This window comes from Diceros bicornis, chromosome 12, assembly GCF_020826845.1.
Source record: "Diceros bicornis minor isolate mBicDic1 chromosome 12, mDicBic1.mat.cur, whole genome shotgun sequence".
In the NCBI taxonomy this organism is placed as follows: domain Eukaryota; kingdom Metazoa; phylum Chordata; class Mammalia; order Perissodactyla; family Rhinocerotidae; genus Diceros; species Diceros bicornis.
In genome coordinates this window covers 63,219,801-63,234,546 of record NC_080751.1, presented here as the reverse complement: position 1 = coordinate 63,234,546, position 14,746 = coordinate 63,219,801, and positions in this window count along the sequence as shown.

The window sequence follows — 14,746 nt, the reverse complement described above, 5'->3', positions numbered from 1 at the left end:
CTGTTACTTTTAAAAGGGAGAACAGGCCTTTCCTTTCCTAGTTAGAAGGATGCAAATGTTTCCATCCAATAGAGAATTTAGCTCTACCACACCTTGTTCCTTTTAGGCCCATAGTTCTTCTAAGGAGCGAGATTGTTATTCAGAAGATATTTCTCCCACCACCTTTGACAGCATTCCTTCTGGTGCAAACTATCTTCAATAGTAAGTGTATATTGACCCCATTCAGTGAGTCAACATTCATTAAATACCAACTACATCTGCCATTGCATTAGGCACTTTACATACCTGATCTCATTCAATCCCCACCACAATCCTTTAGGATAAGGGGCACAACTTACATTTTTATACATGAGAAAACACTCACTATAAGATTTTGAAAAGCATGGCCAAGCCTATACAATGAGAGAAGGACAAAGTTGATATTTAAAACCAAGTTTGTGTGACTTCAAAGTTCATGTTCTTTACAGTACATAATGATGCTATTTGCTTTAAGGAAAAAATGAGATTCTCTTCACATTCACTCCTCTAGTTCAACTTTATAATGACTTGCACTTTTAAAAATTGACTAAGTGATCAGAACATCTCAAAATGCAATCTTTATTTATTGATATGTTTTTTAAGTTGCTGAAGCAGTAGAGTCATTGATTTTGACCATATATCTACTTTATGTTTTTTTCATTTATCAATATCCACGGAAAGTTTGGAAATATAGCATTAAGAAAGAGATCTCATAAGCATAGTGCAGTGGAAAGAGTTAAGATTTTGGAATTTGATATGCATCCATTCCAATCATTAGCTGTTTGATCATGAGCAGGTGGCTTGAGCCAAGTCCTTACTTTTTCACATATAAAATGGGGACAGTGATAAATATTTCACATGATTATTATAAGAATTAAGCAAGATAAGAAACATAATGTCACCAAATCTGACACATTGAGACATGCATTAAATGATGGTCCCTATTTTTAGGACTATTACCATCTTATTATCAACATAGTAGCTTAAACATGTATAATGTGTATAGATAAATGATATTCAAATACTAACAAAAATGTCTCTATTTCAGGCCAGACCTAGTGGCCTAATGGTTAAGTTTGGCGTACTCTGCTTCGATGGCCTAGGTTCGGTTCCCAGGCGTGGACCTACACCACTCATCTGTCAGTGGCCATGCTGTGGCAGTGGCTCACATACAAAAACAGGAAAATTGGCAGCAGCTGTTAGCTCAGGGTGGACATTCGTCAGCAACAACAACAACAAAAAAGTCTCTATTTCCCACTAGACTTTGTCTTGTCTACCACTATCTTCTCAGCCTTCAGCACAGTACCTAACATATAATAGGTACTGAGCAAATATTGGTTGAATTGAATTGAGAACAAAGCAGTAATTTAAGAGACCTAGGTTCATAATCTAGGACGTTATTAGGCTGTCATCAATTTCAAGTGTATAAAATGAAAATTTGGGGCTAGAAAATCTGTGAGGTTCTTAATATTCCAAGATAGTATGTTTGAAAGTCCCTGAAATGAAATTTATAGGGTGTTTTTGTTTGAGCATCAATTAAGTAGCATTAAAGCTAAGTGAGATCCTCATGTAAAACCAATTCTTCCTTTGATTAATCTATCTAATGGCAAGGGAAAATATGATGACTTTTAAAGAGTGAATTTGAGGTCATCAACTTTATTAATATATCAAAACCGACCCTCTGATGGATGTATACTGAAATGCAGATAATGTATGCTGCTGAAAGCAATGATCCAAGATGCTGAAGAGGAGTATTCCAATTCATTAACTACCTCTAATGAGATGTGGAGAAGATAAGTTAGTTGGTCGGTGCTGCTGATCAGAGTGCAGACCCAAGCTGGCCAACAGGTCTGAGCTGGGGTTTTGGCGACTCAAGCATGAATGGAGATCTATAGCATCTTCATATTTCTTGTCCTCCAATTATGTTTTATGTGCCAGAATTTTATTCTTGATTGTACTTTTTAATTGTTCAATATGTATACATCATCTTTTTATTATTAAATGTTCTTTGAGATTAGGGATGATGTGAGCAATTTTATATATTCTTCATACTTTTCGTGTAAAGTCATAATGAGACTGAAAACTTAAAAATGGGTATAAACTTTCCTATTTTGTAGAATTTTCCTGAGGTTTGAATAAGGCTGAAATGTAAAACAGTTAGCTCAGTGCCTGTCAGTTCAGTGAATAAACTTCCTGTTGGGCCAGCCCTGGTAGCCTAGTGGTTAAGTTCAAAGTGCTCCGCTTTGGTGGCCTGGGTTTAGAACCTGGGCGTGGACCTATACCACTCACCAGTGGCCATGCTGTGGTGGCAGCTCACATACAAAATAGAGGAAGATTGGCAACAGATGTTAGCTCAAGGCGAATCTTCCTCAGCAAAAAAACCCAAAAAAACAAAAAAACAAAAAAAACCCTCCTACTGTTATCATTATTATTATTATTACTGCAACTATTAGTGTGCTAACTAGATATTGAAGGTTTGCCCCCTTCAGTAAGTCATCCTCCTTAAAGAGCTTAATAGAATAACAGGAATTAGAGAGGCATAAAATGAGGGTAATCTTAAAGCATTGTCTGCACTAATGGTGTTCTCATATTTTCCCTACTCCCGTGTACTTTGAGCCCTCGTGCTATCTTAGCTTTAAATAAATTTGGGAATTAAAAGCCTTTAGTTTGTCTCCACTCAAAGGAAGTTTTTACCTCCTAATTTGAATCACTGAAATATTTGGGCCTTCCTACATCACTTATTGATAAGCAGAATGTTTTCTAGTGAAAGAAGCTTCCCTTAAAGCAGAATAATTGCCGCTTCCCTATCTTACCCACACCCCTCATGTGTGGACCACATGAGACTGCAGGGATCTCTTCCTGACAAGGAGATGTGCCCTGGAATCTAAGCTTACAGAACAGTTTCACTTCTGTATATTTGAAACTTAGGTGTGTACCAAAAGAACTTTGCCATGAAAAGCAACATATCTAGTACCAGCATGCTTGTAACTCACTTTAATTAAACTTGAACTCCACCCTAATAGAGAATGTGGTAATGCTTTTTTGTTGACCTTGTTTTATTTTAGAATCTACATATTTAAGCACTTAGATAGGACTATTTAAAGGAGATGCACATAAAAAACAGAGATATAAGAACAGAGCATGCAAAGGCATATTATTGAAAAATTACATGGAAAAATAGAGAAAAACTATGGGAAGAGAATGCTTTTTCTCTCATTATTTTCCCTCATTTTGTTGTAACTTGATGGTCAAGTTACACAAAGAGTTTTGGGAAATTTGTGTGCCATGTAGATGTTGAATCCATCACAAAGCATTTATTCCTTTCTTCCTCCAGTATTTTTGATACCATGGCAACAGTGTCATTTTCTAGTCTAGACTCTCACAAGTGAATGCATTGCTCTTTTAATATAGTAAAATTCTGTTTAGAGACTGGTCCAGTCTCAAGGAAACGAATCCACGTTTCACACAGACAGTCTCTGAGTTATAGCAGAACACTCAGCTGTCGAATACTCCCCCACCTCTTTCCCTAGCAAGTGCCTGGGGAGCAAGGACATTTTCAACTAACTCTTCCCTGGGGTGAGTATCTGCATATGGAAAGGAGGAAGAAGTAAAAGACAGATTGAGTTTTAATGGAAAGGATTCCCCTTACAGAACTTAGAATAGGGACTTGGGCGTATAAATGATTCAGCTGAGGTTAATAACCTGAGGCATTGATGCCTTTTGGAGTTGGAGTCCCTTTGGGATAAGTCTGCTCCCGCCCTTCCACAATGTCACCTTCTGAGTGATTTCAGTTTGTTCTTTTGGCATGACTTCAAGCTTAATGTGCATTCAGTAAAACTCCATTGAAAACCAGAATTTGGGGAGTCTATGGACATTTAGGTTGTTTGGTGTTTCTGAATTACTCTGATGGGATAGTATCCTCCAAGTTTATTGAAATGTTTTTTATGTTTATTTTCTGATTTATAGAGAGTTTGAGATACATTTCCAATGTAAAGATCTGGTAGAATTTTATTCTTGAACATTAATTCTCATCACATAGGACCACTGGAAGCAGTGTTTGGAAGGTCGTTGCAGCTCACAAGTTATGTCCCTGGCTGTCTTTCCTGGCTGCTTCCAGAGCCAAGACCCCTCTATGTCATACCTGTATACTTCGCCCATGGCAGGCTCTGCTGTCAATACTCTTCCCTGTGATAGGTAATTGGGGGAGGTGCTTCTAGCCAGCATTAAGGAAAAGTCTTTCTTAATGTCACTGTGATTTCTTTTTCCCATGTCCAATGTTCCATCTCATAGTCCAGAGTTCTAATCAATCTTTTTTAGTTGTAGGAAATAGTGATCTCCTTAAAACATCCCAAATTGTAAAAATAAGAGTGAATTATCCCAAAACAGCAGTCATTGGAAATCATAGCAACTTCAGGGGCCAGCTACCCTCCTCATCTCTTTCAGGGGCCACCAGCTTTCTCTTTCTAATGGCATCTCTGCTTCTCTCTGTGAATCCATTTAGTTCTCTCTATTGACTAGTGTTCTCTACTTATATTTTTTGCTTTCTTATAACTTCTCCCTGCAAATGGCTTGTCTTCATATTAACTTTACTCTTGGCATCCTTTCTGCTTCTGACTCCATTACTAGCTAAACCCTTTTCAACAATTTCATTGTGTAAGTTTTTGATAAAGACCTCACTTCCGTTTTTTGCATCAGGTCCCAGGTTTCTAAGTAGTTGATGAATTTCCATCCTTGAGTTAGATTCCCATCCTCGATTCAATCAATCATGGTTGGATGGTGGAACAAAGGTCTGTCATACTACCCATAGCAATTCAGCCCCTCTCTCTCATTTGGCAGGGATGTGGGTGGCCCGTTCCCTTAGAAGGACTAATACATTGTCAACACATGAAGCACAAGGAGCCATTCAACACAGGCTTGAAATACTCATTGTTGTGAATCTGGCCTCTTGAGTGTTAGTTTCCTTATCTGTGAGTAGGGTAGCGACAGGATCTCAGGTCTCCTGTAAGGATTACAGATATAAGTGAGTAGCACAATGTTTTCCATTTTTAATCAAGGACACTATGATTAGTTACAATAGTAGTATAATTAGTAACAGTAGTTGTATAATTTTAGTAGTAATAGTTGTGGTGATAACAGTAGTGTTTTAGTGGTCATAGTTGTAGTATTAGTAATAGGAAATAGTAGGAATAGGTGAAAGTATTTAGTTAGTGATGGAGTTCTGGCCAGGAGGAGAAGCTGTGTCTTTTTAGCTTTTGTTGAGTCTCTGCCTTTAAGACTTGGCTATAAGTCCAATTCTAGACACCAAGTCTACAAGAAACAAAAATAAAACTTAGCAAAATTAATAGAGGAGAGAGGATTGATTTATTTGTTTATATGCCTGAAGGACATGGTCTGGCTTCAGGCTGGTTGGATCTTAATGATGAAATAATGTCACTAGAACTCTGTAGAGACCTTTCCTTTCTTGGCTGTACTTCCTCGTGGTTTGATTTTATTCTCAGGCCAATCTTCCTGATACGGTGGGACAGATGACTATTGGTATATCTAGTTTTATTTCATCCTTTTAGCTAGCGATCCTAGAGGAAGTGGGCATGTCTTTTAATCACCAAGCCAGAAAAACACCATAGAAAATTGTTTTGTTTGGGTGCCGGAGCAACCCATGAATCAGTCACCGTGGCCAGGAGTGGGATGGAGATGGGGACTCTGGCCTGATGTAGGTCCCTCTCCAGGTCTGAAAGTGGGTTGGGGGGAGGATTAGTCCCACCTAAATCATAAATGGAGGTGAGTTAGATCCTCAATAGCAGGAGACAAATAGGAGCAGAAAAGCAGCAACTGCCTACTGCACATGACTTACAAGTTGTTGGTTGTTGGTTGTAAGGCTTAGATGAGATAATAAATGCAAATTACTGAGTGAAGTGGCTGGCTAACAAGTAGTATGCAATTAATAGTTACCCCCTCCCCGTCTTTTCCCCATTGCATCTTCCATTCTTATGTGGTATTTGGCTGCAATCCCACTTTTAAAAAAGTCTGTTTTTCCTGATATAAATTAGATGACTACTTGGCATTGATTTCAAATAGCAGATAACAGTAGGTTGAAGTGTTCTTTTTCAACCCTATATATCTGTGATTTGAGGCCTTGTTGTTGATGGCTGACACATTGATCCATTTTCTGAGTTGTATAGCCATAAATCTTAAAGTCACCTCTAGCTTCTCTTTCACAGTTACAGCTGTCCCTCTATTAAACAACTTTTTGGATTTTCTTGTTTCTATCACTGTCCTACATATTTTTTGCATTCCCTCCACCTACTCCCTTGGCTAACACCCAAGTGCAGGCTCTAATTTATTTATTTATTTTTAATTGAGGTAAAATTCACATAACTTAAAATTAACCATTTTTGGGTGTACGATTCAGTGGCATTTGCCACATTCACAATGTTGTGCGACTGTCATCTCTATCTACTTTAAAAGCATTTTCATTACCCCAAAAGGAAACTCCGTACCCATTAAGTAGTCACTCTCCATTCCTTCTTCCCCCTAGCCTCAGGAAACTACTAATCTGCCTTCTGTCTCTATGAGTTTACTTCTTCTGGACATTTCGCATAAATGGAATCATACAATATGTGACCTTTCGTGTCTGGCTTCTTTCACGTAGCATAATGTTTTCAAGGTTCATCCGTGTTGCAGCATGTATCAGTACTTCATTTCTTTTTATGGCTGAATTTTATGTCCATTTTGTTTATCCATTCATCACTTGTGGACATTTGGAAGATTCTCTTTGGAAGATTCTCATTTCTTTACCCTAACCCTGACTATGGTTGGAGTCTCCTGCTGGGCTGCTGCATTGCTCAACTACAGGAAACAATATTCACTTTGTATTCTGTGTGACAAATCTCCCCTGGAGTTGTACAACACAGGGACTCTGCTCCTAACCAAGACGTGTTGCGATACCTTATCTCAAATACGTACCCATTATGTTGGCCATCTATGTTCCTAAAACCCATCTTTGGCCATATCATCTCCTATTCAAAATCCTTTGATGATCTTCTTTTACTTATATGTTAATTATAATAATAATAAATTTAATATATTAAATTCTAGATATGTACCAGGCATTTTCTCTATACCCTTTACATGAGTAATTCTCATAACAAATATATAAGGCACACATTCTTCTTCCCATTCTATAAATCAGAAAACTGAGTCATAGCATAATTAAGAACTTGTCCAAGGTCACACAGCCGGAAAGAGTTGGAACCAAGATAGGAACCCTGCCAGTGGCATACAGCCTCTAAGGTGACCCCCAAAGATCCAATCCAGACCTCCTGCTGTTCATGCTTTTGCATAATCCTGTCTCCATGAGTGCTGACTGGAACTGTGACTTGCTTTTAATCAATAGAATATGGCAAGAGGCGATGGGCTGTCTCTTCCAGGATTACCTTATATTGTGTTAAGTCTCTGCTTAGGAGACTGGAGCTAGAGACTCTCCTTGCCAGCTTGATGAAGTAATTGGTCCTGTTGGAGAGGCACACATGACAAAGAACTTTAGACAGCCTCTAAGACCTAAGGGTGGCCTCTTTCCTCAAGTCAGCAAAAAGCAGGGACCCTTAGTCATATAGCCACAAAGAAATGAATTCTGCCCAAAACCTGGATGAACTTGGAAGCAGATTCTTCCCCAGTCAAGCCTCCAGATGAGAATGCAGCCTGGCAGACACATTGATTATAGCCTTATGGAACCTTGCAGAGGACCCAGCTAAATCATGTCCAGACTCCAGACCCAAAGAAACTTGAGATAATAAATGTGTGTTGTTTTAAGCCACTAGGTTCATGGTAATTTATTACATAGCAATAGAAAACTGGTACATATTTTGGTTCCTGGAAGTGGGGTGTTGCTGTAACAACTACCTAAAAATGTGAGAGTGGCTTTGGAATTGAGTAGTGGGCAGAGGCTGTAAGAATGTTGAGGAGTATGATAGAAAAAGATAAAGATGCTTTGAATAGAATATTAGTAGGAATCTAGACTGGAGGCCGCTGCTGGTGATGATTCAGAAGGAAGTGAGGAACATGTCTTTGGAAACTGGAATAAACAGCGTGCTTGTTATATAGTGGCAGAAAGCATAGCATTTTGAAAGTTCTTTATATATTCTGGGTACAAATCATTTATCAGATATATGCTTTCAAATATTTTATTCCAGCCAGTGGCTTTCCTATTAATCTTACTAACAGTGTTTTTTCAAAAGCAGCATTTCTTATTTTTTTATTTTTAAACTGTCCTTCATTGCCTCATGGCCACTGTCCAAAAATCCATTGCTTCATGTATTATTTTGATCTTCTGGTTGTTTCAGGCAAGAAGGTGAATGCACCCTATGCTACTACGTCTTGGTCAGAAGTAGAAGCTCTCAATCATAAGCTTGCTGAGAGTAGAGAATAGTTCTTTTGTTATGTAGTCCTCCTCCATATGTAGTGATTTATCTTCTATATGGTAAATGCCTAAAATAAATGTTTGTCGAGTAGTTGGAATTTGCCTAAAAAGTGAAAACTAAAATAAATCTCCTGTCTCAGCTTGTTTTTGTGTCTATAGCAGCTTTCTCTGAAAGTCAAGTGCAGTGAAATGAAAATTCAGTTTAGTTCCAGGCCCAGAGTAATTGGAATTTAGCTAACTGAGGCTTTGGTGATTACTCTCGAGGCAGATTTTTATAACTACAGAGCATTTATTTTTTCTTTTGTAATTAATGGATAAATATTATTGTTTTACTGCATACAAATCAATGACAGATTTAGCCTTCATGGGAGTTGTATTCCTGGTAATAAACTAATGGTTCTTAAGTCTGAGTATTGTTTTAATTTTCTTCTGTCAGTAGTTTTCTTTTTCTAATTTATTAACTCTTCAGTATGAGGAAAATAATAAGAATTTTAAACTTTTTACTTTTTAAAATTCATAAAGATTCAATCACATTGACCTATTTGCTGAATTGAATTGGTGTGTTGTCATATGACACATGTTTAAGATCCTAGAGAGCACATTCTAAGCCAATCTTTTACTTTTGTTATTGGGATTAAAGACAGAGGCATTAACTCTGATTCTTAAACTCTGATTTCTAATTTGTCACAATAGCATTTAAAGAGTAAGATTTTTGCTCTATTAAATTTCACAAAGTTTAAGCACTTTGAAAGATTTGCCCAATTCACTTTTACAGATCTCTACCTTCTGTTAGTTTGTCATATGGCTCATGTTTAAGAGCCTAGAGAGCACATTCTAAATCCAATTCTTCTTCTTCTTGTTTTTAAAATGAGATTATGGTAGGAGATCTTATCTCTGATTGAATTTTATTTTTTATAATTTATTTTGGAGGAAATGAAGTAGAGCATGGGGTAGACTTAAACACCGTTGGGTAAACACCAAAAGTTCAAAAACTACTCATGAAATTAAATTGTGTTGGTCAATGGAAGCTAGTGAATTACTTGGTATTTTCTTTCGCTTGTGAAGTAATATTCATTTGATGTTTAGTACTTTAACTTTTACTCTGAGTCAAACATGGCATTAGATGTTTAGAGTTAACAAAGTGAAAGAAAACCTCTACCTTTGCCTTTTAAATCTCACAGTCTAATGTAGATGTGGTTAACTTGGGATCAAGGGTGTGTTTTAGAGTTTTCTGTGAACTTCCTAAAACTTTTAGGGGGTGGATTCTAAGGGGCAGAGAGAACAAGAGAAAGCTGACACCTTTTGTTACATCTAAAAGAAGACTTAACCCGCCCTCACCCTTTGAAGGATTAAGAACTGTTGATCTAGAGGTAAGACAGACATGCAAATAAATCATTATGACACTGTGTTACAAGTTCTTTAGGTGGTAGATACAGGACATCCTGTACATAAATCAAGATGATATAACAATCATAAATATATATGCATCCAACATGGGAGCACCTGATATATCAAGCAAATATTAACAGAACTGAAAAAAAATAGACAGCATTACAATAATAGTGGGAACTTCAATACCCTACTTTCAACAATTGATCATCCAGACAGAAAATCAATAAAGAAACAGCAGACTTAAACAACAGACCAAATGGACCTAACAGACATATAGAGAACATTCTATCCAACAGCAGCAGAATACACATTCTTCTCAAGTGCACATGCAATATTTTTTAGAATAGGTCATATGCTGGGTCAAATAACAAGTCTTAATGCATTTAAGAAGACTGAAATAACAGCAAGTATTTTTTCCAACCACAGTGGTATGAAACTAGAAATCAATAACAGAAGAAAAATTGGAAAATCCACAAACATGTGGAGATTAAATAACTTGCTCCTGAACAACCAATGAGTCAAAGAAGAAATCAAAAGAGAAAGCAAAAAATATCTTGAGACAAACAAAAATGCAAACACAACATATAAATCCTTACGGGAAGCAGCAAAAGCAGTGTTAAAAGGGAATTTTAGAGTGGCAAATGCCTACATTAAGAAAATAGAAAGATCTCAAATAAACAACCTAACCTTATACCTCAAGGAACCAGAAAAAGAAGAACAAATTAAGCCCAAAATTAAGAGAAGAAAGAAAATAATAAAGAGTAGAGCAGAAATAAATGATATAGAAACTAGGAAAACAATAGAAAAATTAACAAAATAAGAGTTGGATTTTGAAAAGATTCAAAGTAAAACCACAATGAGACATTACCTCACACCTGTTAAGATGGCTATTGTCAAAAAGACAAGATAACAAGTATTGGCAGGGATGTGGAAAAAAGAGAACCCTGATACACTGTTGTTGGGAATGTAAATTGCTATAACCATTATGGAAAATAGTATGGATATTCCTCAAAAAATTAAAAACAGGGGGCCGGCCCGGTGGTGCAAGCGGTTAAGTGCGCGCGCTCCGCTGCGGCGGCCCGGGGTTCGCTGGTTCGGATCCCGGGCGCGCACCGACGCACTGCTTGGTAAGCCATGCTGTGGCGGCGTCCCATATAAAGTGGAGGAAGATAGGCACCGATGTTAGCCCAGGGCCGTCTTCCTCAGCAAAAAAAAGAGGAGGATTGGCGGATGTTAGCTCAGGGCTGATCTCCTCACAAAAAAAAAAAAAAAAAAAAAATTAAAAACAGAACTACCACATGATCCAGTGCCTCACTTCTGAGTACATATCCAAAAGAATAAAATCAGGATCTTGAAGAGATATCTGCATTCCAATGTTCATTGCAGCATTATTCCTAATATCCGTGATATATTTTCAACCTAAGTGTCTGTCAATGAATGGATGGATAAAAAAAAAATGCAGTATATATAGACAATGGAATATTATTCAGCCTTAAAAAAGAAAAAAATCTTACCATTTGTGACAACATAGATGGACCTGAAGGGCATATGCTAAGTGAAATGTCAGACAAAGGAAGACAATTACTGCATATCTTACTTATATGGGGAAACTAAAATGGTGGAATACATAGAAGCAAATGGTAGAATGGAGGTTGCCATGGGCCAGGGGTGGCGAAGGGAATGGGAAGATGTTGGTGAAAGGATACCAAGTTTCAGTTACGCAGGATGAATAAAATTCTAGAGGTCTAATGTACAGTATGGTGACCAGAGCTAATAATACCGTACTGTATACCTAAAATTTGCTAAAAGTGTAACTCGTACGTGTTCTTACCACAAAATTTTTTTAAAAGGTGACTATGTGATGGATAAATTAATTAGCTTAATTATGGTAATCATTTCACAATGTTTATATATATCAAAACACCACGTTGTACTCATTAAATATATACAATTTTTATTTGTCAATTATACCCCAATAAAGCAGGAAAAAAAAAAAAGAAAAGAAAATGATACTGGAGAGGGAGACACCAGTTAATGGTAGAGCCAGGGCTTGAATGCAGTGTTACCTACTCCAAAAACCAATCACCTTAACCTCTACCCTCTACAAAGCAATGTGACAAAAGAGGGAATACATTTTACTTGTATTCTGATAATCTAGTAACTTGGAAATTCCAGAGTAGCAATTTACTTTAAATGTCTTGATTTTATTATTATTTTTTGGAAAAAAGTACAGATGGAAACTTCCACGAGACATGTGACAAGCCCTCACAAAATCAACAGAGACAATTATGTGACAAACGGTCATATAAAGTTAATAAAAAAGTTTTTGATCATTTTGGTGATCACTTAAGTCAGAATTGGTTATGAGCAAATAAACAAGCATAGACATTAGACTTTGCATTCCCTGGCCCACTTGTTCAGCAAAATCAACTATAATTTGTGAAAATTGAAAGATAGGGCCAATATTGTTTGTATACTAAAACAAAATTGGAAAATGTACAGATGTTCATTTACCAGAATTGATTAAATAAGTTATGGTATTGCTAGTCAATGAAATAGTCCACAACCGTTAAAAGACTTGTAAACCTATAAGTGTTGACTATAAAAAAGTTAAAAATGCGTTAAGTGAAAAAACAAATCATAAAATATATGCAAACGTTTATATTTTGATATTTTATACAAAATGTCTAGACAGTGGGTACCTCCAGTGGGATTGAGAGTGGGAACAGGGAAAATGGACTGTGTTTATTTCATACCATTCTCTACTATTTGATTTATTTTATAACAAGCATGTGTTATTTTTGTAATAAAATTTTAAAACTTCATTTTCCTCTAAAAGAAAAACTTATGTAAGTTCCTTTGCCGTTTTCTACATTCTAAGACAAAGTAGAGAAAGAAGCTGAGAGATCTCTTTAATACCCTGCCCAAGTGTTCACAGATTTTATTAGAGGCAGAAGAAATATAAATATTTAGCAGCTAAACTCTTATAGTCATATTATGAAGAAAAAGACTGTTTTTTGTATTACTCTGATTGAATTATCTAAAGCCTAAAATAAAAATGCAGGCCTTCTACATAACCCAGAAAGAAATGAAAAAGCCATGGGAATGTATCTTTATTGTGATTTTGAAAGTGGTGTTATAGTGGGAAATCAGAAAATATTCTACAGCAGCAGTTTACTTTAGTTTCTTTAAAGTAGTGATAAAGTTCTCTCAGAAACTGGGTAGATGCTTTTAAGTTTAAACCTCATATAGAATTTTATTGACGTATTGCTATAGACAGAAGATTCATTCAAAATGAGAGAAAAGTTTTCCTATGTTTTTTTATGGTAATTCACTCTGCATATAATTACTGAAGCAGAGTTTGGGAATATCCAACTTCTTCAATTAAATAGAATTGTTCTAAACTGGAGTCTGGCTAATTAACTAAAACTTTGTTTTGAAGGAAATTTGACTCAATGCTCTTCATGTCCACGTAGCATCTCCCATGATTCTCAGTTTACCACAACGCTGAAGGGATTCAGTTTTCTCAGGTTTTATATGGAACATATGGAGGCTCCTTCCAAGGATCAAATAAAAAGTCCATAGTCAATGACTCTAGAAAATTATGATTGTTTGCATTTTGATTAACTCATTAATTTACTTTAATAATATGAAAAAGTAAATCACATTGCTTATTGGCTACAATTATTTCACTTCTTTCTTGAGATACATCTAGGTTTCAGATATGAAGAAAGCATAAATTGATTCTGCAGTTTACCTCTCATCTGCTATTACTACCACATGACATGAACTTCTGGAAGCATGGAGAAGAGTGTAACAATAAACATTTATTTAGCCCTTATTAAGAACTTGCTCTATGTTAAGTGATTTATGTTTATTTTTTCATTAAATCTCTATAACAAACCTAGGACGTGTTATTATTCTCAATGTACAGTGTTATAGAACCTATTCCTTGCTTCTGAGTGACAGCCCATAATTAGAACTTAAAGAATAAGTGTTGAAAGAATGAATAAATGAACGAATTTTCATAATAGTCTTGCGAGTAGAATAGAAGAATTGTAACTATGCTCATCTGATAAGAGAGGAAACTACGGTTGATTGACCTGCTCCCTGGGATCCAGCTAATGATAGGGCTGGAAATCAAGACCAGCTCTCCACCTGCTGAGGTCAGGCTCTTACTAATATAGCACTCTTCCTTCATTTATTCATTTTATCAATTATTTACTTATTCATACACATTTATTGTGAGCCTTCTATGTGTAAAGCATTGTGCCAAAAGCATTGTGCCAACGTGAAGGTTATAATGACCAAAAGTTCCCTCTTGGTATCAGCCACTCATGCTGGATTTATGGCAGAGAAACTTAGGGCTTGTAAATATTCCACGTGCTTCCCTGCATTCTCAACTTCCCTCAGAGTTAGGTAAGAGGTTCACGACTAGTTCTGGCCAATACACTGAGAGTGGAAGTGACTTGTGTCATTTGCAAGCCAAGGCAATTAAAAGCTGATGCATTTTCTCCAAGTCAATCTTCACGTGTAACGATGTCCATGTTCATGTACTGAGATGATATGTCACAGGATGGAGGAGCCTGGATCCCTACCATCACATGGAGGAGAGACGTTATTGACCCATAGTGGGCTTTTGTGAGCAAATTCTAAGCCAATAAGATTTAAGAATTTATTTGTTACCATGGAATAACCTAGATTTTCTGACTAAACAAATGTAGTTTAAAGTTTTCCATCATTTCCCTGAAAAGATCTCTCCCTTATTGATGTAATTCTAGACGATGCTAGTGAAAGAGTAGCTCAGTGGACATTTTTTCTGTCCATTATTTATTTTTTCAAAGTGATGCTTTATTGCAGGTTTCCCCCTAATCAGAAGGAACCAAAATACTACGTAAAAAGAACATAAGACAGAAAATA